Consider the following 8,080-nt stretch of genomic DNA (forward strand, 5'->3'; position numbering starts at 1 on the left):
ATTTGCCTTCCCACACTCAGTTCACGCCACCCTCTGAAATCAACATGGCTTCTGTAATGTCCAAGATCTCAAACACGGGGTTAGAGAATGCACAGGCAAAGAGGTAGAATTTCAACAACCCTCATTCACTGATGGCCAAATTTGATGTGCAAGTTTTTGTTCCAAGGAAACTTCTTTTAAAAATGACATAGGCCAGTATCCCTCATCCTGGAACCTGTTGGGTTGTTTGATCTTCCTTCCCTGCCTACTTACCCGTGTCCCCATAGTAGTTCTTCCATTCTAAGGGCCGAGGGGCATTTCAAAGAGTTTGCCGTTGAGAAAGGGAGAACCCAGAACCGCTGGCTTCCTCTCGCTCAGCTGTGGGCCCCTTCACACCTGGCTGGGAGCGAGATGGGCACGTCCCTTTAAACAGCAGGTGCCAGCATGCCGAGAGCTGATAAGAATAATGATAGAAGCATCTACTGAGCACTTGCTGGGCACCTGGAACTGTTGTGTCTCATGTGCATTAGCTCATCTAATCCTCACAACCACCCTGAGCAGTCGATACTGTTCTTACTTTCATTTTCCAGATGGGGGAATCAAAGCACAGAGAGGCCAGGTAACTGGCCCCAAGTCCCCCAGCTAGTAAGAGCAGAACTGGGATTCAAAACCAGGCAGGCAGCTACATGCAGGGCCTCTCTGGAAAAAAACCAAGCCCAAGGTTGCTCTCAAGGCCAAAGAAGTCAAATGGGTAGAACTTCCATCTTCTGTTCCCACCTTTCCTCTTTCCAGGTGCTACTGGGAGCCCCCTTAATGACAGGAGAGGGGATTCTGCAAACGTCACTGAAGTACAGTGGGGGCCACAGAGTGGAGTGAACACCTTTGGGTGAAACTCAAGGACTTTGCCCAAGATAATCTGAGCTGGAACCAAATCATCAGCCCCCTTTAAATTATGTGCTGCTACATCTCTGATAAGTAAGGTTCATCCTGCCCTAGGGCTTCTTCCTCACCCTCCCCAGCCCTACCCCCAAAACGGAACACTTTGGGTACCCTTCAAAAGCTACTTCCAAAACCCACAGGGACCTTATCTGTTTGTTTGTAAATAACGTGAGAAGCAGATGCTCTCCTCCATCTCCAGCAATTCCTTGAATGAGTTTATGCTGCAGGACCAGTTTTCTGAATGGGAACGCCTTTGAACCTAGCCTCTGAGCATCTGTCCAAAGCCCTCAGGGGAGGTAAAGGCAAGATTCCCTCTCTCGCTCAATTCCTATGCTACTGGCTGACATCTGATGGTTACATCAACTGTTTCAAATACCATAGACCACAAATCCTTTCTCCCAGTAAACCTCAGTGCTCCAAAGAAGAGACCCCAAAATTTATGAACTTCAAATCTCTCTTTCAGACGTCCTTGGTTTATAAATCTCCTAGACTCCCCATTCAATTACACGCCTCTGCTCAAGCTCCTAATGGAAGCCACCGAAAACCTGAGAAACGCTGGCTCCACATCAGTATAATAGTTCCCTTGGTAAGGTTCTCTTTGGAAGTATCCTTCTCCCCCATCCCCACACACATTGGCTGATCGTTATTACTTGACACCGAAATTCACATACTGTTTGTTCTCTGCCCAAACTCAGATTCCAGTTGTTTGTTCAGGAGGCAAGCTCACCCCATACCTAAGAAAACATGTTCGACCTGCAGAAGCCCATCCCTTTCCAGGCGGTACCCCCACCTCTCCAGACCCGGATTCCTGTTACATTGCATCCTCTTCAAATCATCTTCACCTCAAACAGTACAACTTGTTTTTCTCCTCCCAGTATCTGTCTCCTCCCAACCTGGGATCCTTTTATGTCTTTCTGAAGCCAACGTCAGAATCAAGGGAAGAAAGAAAAGTCAGCAGAAAGCTTTTGCCAGATTCTGATAATGAGCTCTGTGCTGCCCGCCCCTCTCCTGGCTGCTCACCCAAATTCTTTGTCGGTTCCTTCTAGATCTCTCATCACTCCTCTCACAGACCCATTTCTTTCAAACTGCTTGCCACTTGTTCTGCGAGCATTTACTGAGTGCCCACCTCATGCAAGACACTATGTTCTGTGCCGGGGAAGATGCAAGGGTATGGAGAAGTGATCCCTGCCTTCCAGAATTTACAGTCTCAATAAGCAGACCTGACAATCAGCGAAAGGAAATGCAAAGCCTAGAGAACACTTTCCAAATGAGAGGCATGGATTCTACCCGCTGAAGAAGTTGACAAGTGGCGTTAAACCTGGAAGGGCAGGTAGAATTAGGGTAGGAGAAGGGAGTGGGAAAGAGGCTCTCCAAAGGGACTGTGTGAGCAAAGGCCCAAACCTACTGGAAGTCAGTAAGTTCCACACATGGAATGGCCAGAATAGGGTCATGGGAGTCTAGAGCAATTGTACAAAAGGCCAGAGAAGTATATGCCAATAGGGAGACCTGGGCAGACTGAGCAGGCTTTCAAATGCAAAGCTTAAAACTGTGTCTTGTAGACAGGGCCAAGCCCTGTTGAAGCTAACTGCTCACCAACGCAAGCAAAGCCAGAAGAAAGGTGACATTTCACCATGGTCCTCTGCCTGGGAATCGACAGCAATTCCAGCTGAGCCAAGATGACTTCATGACTTTCAGCCCTGGCCCACGGCTAGGGTCTGAGCCGTCAGGGAGAGCCACCTGTGACTTCTGGCAGCCCACAGTTACTCAACAAAGTCCTCTGGAAAGAGCTCACGCCTCTCCAGCAGACCCAGCTCCTGACCCGTGCCGTCTCAACTAGATGGCAAACTGTGCTGCCTCCTGGGCTTCGATTTCTTCATCTGAACCATGAGGGGTTTAAATAAGATGAGCTAAGTCCCTCCCAGCTTGAACATGCAATCTTGCCATCTCTCTGGAGCCCCGACTTCCTTCCTCTATGATTCTGGGGTTTCATTTTTCCCTCTAGTGTTCTTCCTTCCTCCGCCCACTGTTTTCTGATCATTGTCTTTCTCCAAAACAGCATTTTTTAAATATGAAAAAACTCGGTTATCATAGAAAGTTTGGAAAAGGCAGAAAGGCAGAGAGACAATATGAAGTCATCTATAAACCAGTCATCTGGAGAGAAACACCGTTAACAACTTGACCTATATCCCTATTCACATACTTATATTTTTAACTAAGTTAGCACACAACACATACTGTTTTGAAAATTGCTTTTCTTTTCATACACACACACACACACACACACACACTCATATGTGTTTGAGAATTCCATTTCTGTTATTGATTGATTGGGTTGGACTTGGACCAACTCTGGGAACTAGAAAAACTGGAGAACATAAAACAAAATCTGAAAGCATGTGAAAGATGATCAAGGCAGTGAAATTTTATGGTGCTATCATCTGAAAGAGGAAGGAAATCAAGAGAAAGGAACTCGGAATGTGGGGCCTCTTTATCCCTCAAGGCAATAGCTAGAGTTTTTCAACAAAAGCAGTGATGGAGACGCTGAGAAATCAATGAGCTTTCAGCAGTCTTGTGGGGTCAGTACAAGCCAAATGTAGTTCAGGGTCCACTAAGAAGGAGGGGGCCTGGTAAACACCCCAGGAATTCAGAGGGGACCCCAAAAGGCAATGCTCTGATGACAAAGACGGAAGCCCAGCTTTGAACCATGTCAATTCCTGATGGAGTCACAGTGACCTACCCCCAGATTAGCTAACAGCCAGCCACAAGCCTATAGCTCCTCTGGAGGAAGATAACAACACCCAGAACCTCAATTTGTCTCTGTAATTTTTCAAAACACAATGTGAGGCTTTCAGAAACACGTATATGGTAATGAGGCCTGGAGGACTTTCACTACCGGTAGGATGGAAATCTGTGGCAGACCGATGCCCCGCAGAGTGCAATTAGAAAAGCAGATAAAATGCAAACATCTTGTTTAAAGGCATCGTAGAGCCTGTGGGCCAATGAGGACATTACAGGATATGATTCCAGGGAGGGGAGAGCTGCAGAGAGGAAGTTGCTGACCTGCGGCTACTGTTTCTCTGGGGACCTTTGTCAACTCTGTGGAAATAGCTGAGAATATTTTTCCCAGGTGGTGGTCACTGCCAGAAGACCAAGAAACCATCAGAGCTCCAGAAGTCTCACGGAGTTTCAGTGACAAAAATTGGAGATCTGAGGACCCTCAAATATGTCTGATTTTTGCCACAACACATTTGCCAAATTCTAGAACTGCAGAGGGCCAGAGTCTAAAATTCCCAGCAAGGATTTCTGGCAGTTTCACAGTGCTGAGGAGACAAAGATTAGATTGTGGGAAAAATGCCCCCGTAAACATTCCAGAGACTCAACTGGAAATCTTGGAGGTCTAAGCCTGAAGGCCAGGAGCAAACCAGGGGTAGACAGAGTCTTACCAAACTATAGCAACAGCCTTGACTCTTGACTCAGCCTAATCCCTGGATAGAGCCGGGAGATCAGATCCTGCCTCAGAAAGGTAAGGCAAACGCTTCCTAATGTTGATTACAACTTCTGGAATCTCTAAAAACTGTTACACATAACAGTCCAAAATTCAATTATAAGGCTCGCCAAGAAGTAGGACCATGGCACCAAACACCATGAATAAAAACAAATGAGAGAAATAGACCAACAGTTACTCAGATACTGTAGTTAACCAACATAAACCACAAAATAAATATGATTCGAACCTTTAAGGAATAGGAACAGAAGATGATGAAAATAAATGAAAAGATAAAGATTTTTACCTGAGAACTAGAATCTATTTTTAATAGAATCAAATAGTAATTCTGGAACTAAAAAATAAAATATCTGAAATTATGAACTTAATCTCTTGACATGAGGAACTCAACAAACTTTTTAAGAGCAATTTGGACAAGCAATTTAGAGAAGACTGGGGTTGAGTATAGAGACACAGCAATAGAAAATATCCAAACAAGATAATTTTTTTTTAAAGTAGTCTCCACGTCCAGCATGGAGCCCAACATGGGGCACGAGCCCATGACCTTGAGTTCAAGACCTGAACTGAAATCAAAAGTCAGAAGCTCAACTAACTGAGCCACTCTGGTACCCCCAAACAAGATAATTTTTAAAATGGAAAATATGCAAAAGAGGATAAAACACTGGGAGCTGTGGTCAAAAGAGTTAACATACATGACAAGTTAGTCCCATGACGAAAAAGAAGAAAGAATTTTTGAAAAGATAATGTCCAAGAACTAATCAAGAGTATCAACTCACAGATTCAAGAACATATTTGAATCCTATAAATAAAATCATCCCTAGGTGCACTGCCGGAAAGCTACAGAAAACAAAAGAGGAAAAAATCTTAAAAGCGTTAGACACATTATCTTCAAAGGAGCAACAATAAAACTTCTATCTGACTTCCCATAGAGATGATGGAAGCCACAAGACAATGGAATGCAAGCCTGAAAGTGCTAAAGTGAAGTTAACTGCTAGCCCAGAAATCTACACAGAACAAAACTAGTCCTCAAAAATGAAAGCAACATAAAGATGCTTTTAGACAAATAAAAATGGTGAATTTGTTACCACAGGGCCTGTCTTAAATGATATCTAAAAGGAGTTTATTCAAGAAAAAGAAAGATGATCCCAGATGAAAATATAGAAATGTATGGAGGACAGAAGAATAACAGAAGAGGTAAAAATGTGGGAAGACAAATGAATACTGACTTCACAAGATAAAATAACATGAATGTATCATAGGGTTTAACATATATATATATAGAATTAAGATGCATGAAGACAATGTAAAAGAAGAGTGAATGTAGATAAAATATTCCAAGGTCTAGCATTTTTAAGGATGTGGCAAAAATAATAGTTTCTGTTAGACTGTAAGTCAAGGGTGTACATTTTCTAGCCAACCACTAAATCCTATATTGGATTTAGAATGCATAAAGAATAAAAGAAAGAAGAATGCATAACCACCAAGTTAATACAGGGGAAAAAATGAAATGGTCAAATATTTATTTGCTCAGAAAGAAGACATACAAGGAGAGAAAAAAGACGTATTAATACAGGTAGGTCAAATAGAAAGTGACTATAGTAAATGGTAGATAAGAACCCAGGAATCTCAGAAACTGTATTACATGTAAATGGGCAGAATACTAAATAAGCTAATTGAAAATACAAATGTACTGAAGTTGTAAAAATGGATTTTCAAAATCCAGCTATATGCCACTTACAAGAATTACTCTTTATATATAAGTACACAGAAAGGAAGTAAATAAAAGAGTTGAAAAGATATGCAAGCACTAACCAAAGGAAAGCTAGGGCAGCTATTCTAATAGTAGAGAGAGTAGAATTTACAGAAAAAACAATACTTGGTGAAGATTTCTTTAATTATAAAGGAGTCAACTCACCAGAAAGCCAACACAATTCTGAATTCATATGCATGCAATAACATAACTTTAAAATATTTAAGGCAAAAATTGACAGAATTAAAAGGAGAAACAACAAATCCACACTCACACTGATGCTGATACATCTTTCTCTACAGCTAATAACAGACCAAAAAAAAAAAAGCCAGTAAGGAAAGAAGATTTGAACAACATAATTAACAAATGAGCTAACTGGCAAATGTAGAACACCATGTTTCCTTTTATATAATGCTCAAAAACAGGCCAGATGATGTTATTAGAAATATGATAGTGACTACTTTGGGAGAGGAAAAAAAGCACAGAGTTGTTGGAAGTGGGCATGACAGAGTTTCTGGGGTGCAAGCAGCGCGATTTCTTGACCTCGGTGGTAGTTAGATGGGTATATTCACTTAGAGATGACTCATGGAACTGGTATAACTCAGTGAAAAAAGTTTATTAAATATAGTTGCGTAGTTGGAACACTACCTAGAACAATAAAAAACCATGTCATCGCTATCATCAAAATGATTAAATCTTAAAAGTTATGAGTGAGGGGCGCCTGGGTGGCTCAGTGGGTTAAAGCCTCTGCCTTCGGCTCAGGTCATGATCCCAGGGTCCTGGGATCGAGCCCCACATCGGGCTCTCTGCTCTGCGGGGAGCCTGCCTTCTCCTCTCTCTCTCTCTTTCTCTGCCTGCCTCTCTGCCTACTTGTGATCTCTGTCTGTCAAATAAATAAATAAAATCTTTAAAAAAAAAAAAGTTATGAGTGAAAATAGCACATTACAGGATATTGTAATTTTTATAAATCATAAAAATGCTTTATAATTTTATGGAGATATATATATAGTAAAGTATGATTTCTGGATGGGAGGGTACATACCAACTTCAGGAGAAGAATCACCTCTGGGGAAGTAAGGAAGAGAGGAATATAAGAGGTTTCAACTGTAGCTATAACCTTTGATTTCTTAAAAAAAATTTTTAATGTACTCTTTTTCTTCTAAGATTCTATTTGACAAAGAAGGGGGGAGAGAGAGAGCACAAGCAGGGGGAGGGGCAGAAGGAGAAGCAGATTCCCCACTCAGCAGGGAGCCCAATGCAGGGCTCGATCCCAGGACCCTGAGATCATGACCTGAGCCAAAGGCAGACACCTAACTGACTGAGCCACCTAGGCACCCCACTTAAACAGTTCTTAAATAAATATGGCAAATTGTCAACATTTGTTAAATATGGCTGGAGTGGTATATTTGTTGTGATTTTCTATAAAAAATATTTCATAATTTCTGAAAGTTTTAAAAAATGTAAATATGGGGGCACCTGTGTGGCTCAGTGGGTTAAGCCTCTGCCTTCAGCTCGGGTCATGATCTCAGGGTCCTGGGATCGAGGCCCGCATCAGCTCTCTGCTCAGCAGGGAGCCTGCTTCCCCTCTCTCTCTCTGCCTGCCTCTCTGCCTACTTGTGATCTCTGTCAAATAAATAATCTTATCTTTAAAAAAATGTAAATATGTTCTCATGTCAGCAAATATTCTGAAATAGGAATTTTTAATGGCTACAGTTTTTAACTTCTACGACTTGTACTCTGACGTATTCTTATTTTAAATATTTGTGGTACCTCTAATTTCTTTGGAGACATTCCTAGATGTCCAATTCTTAAGTCAAAGTTTATAAGCATTCTTAAAAGCCTTTAATGCATGACGGTCATCCATTAACCCTTACAGAAGGCTGGAAACCAAAAAAATCCTTTCTCTC

Source organism: Meles meles, chromosome 7 (genome assembly GCF_922984935.1).
Source record: "Meles meles chromosome 7, mMelMel3.1 paternal haplotype, whole genome shotgun sequence".
NCBI classification, from domain to species: Eukaryota; Metazoa; Chordata; class Mammalia; order Carnivora; family Mustelidae; genus Meles; species Meles meles.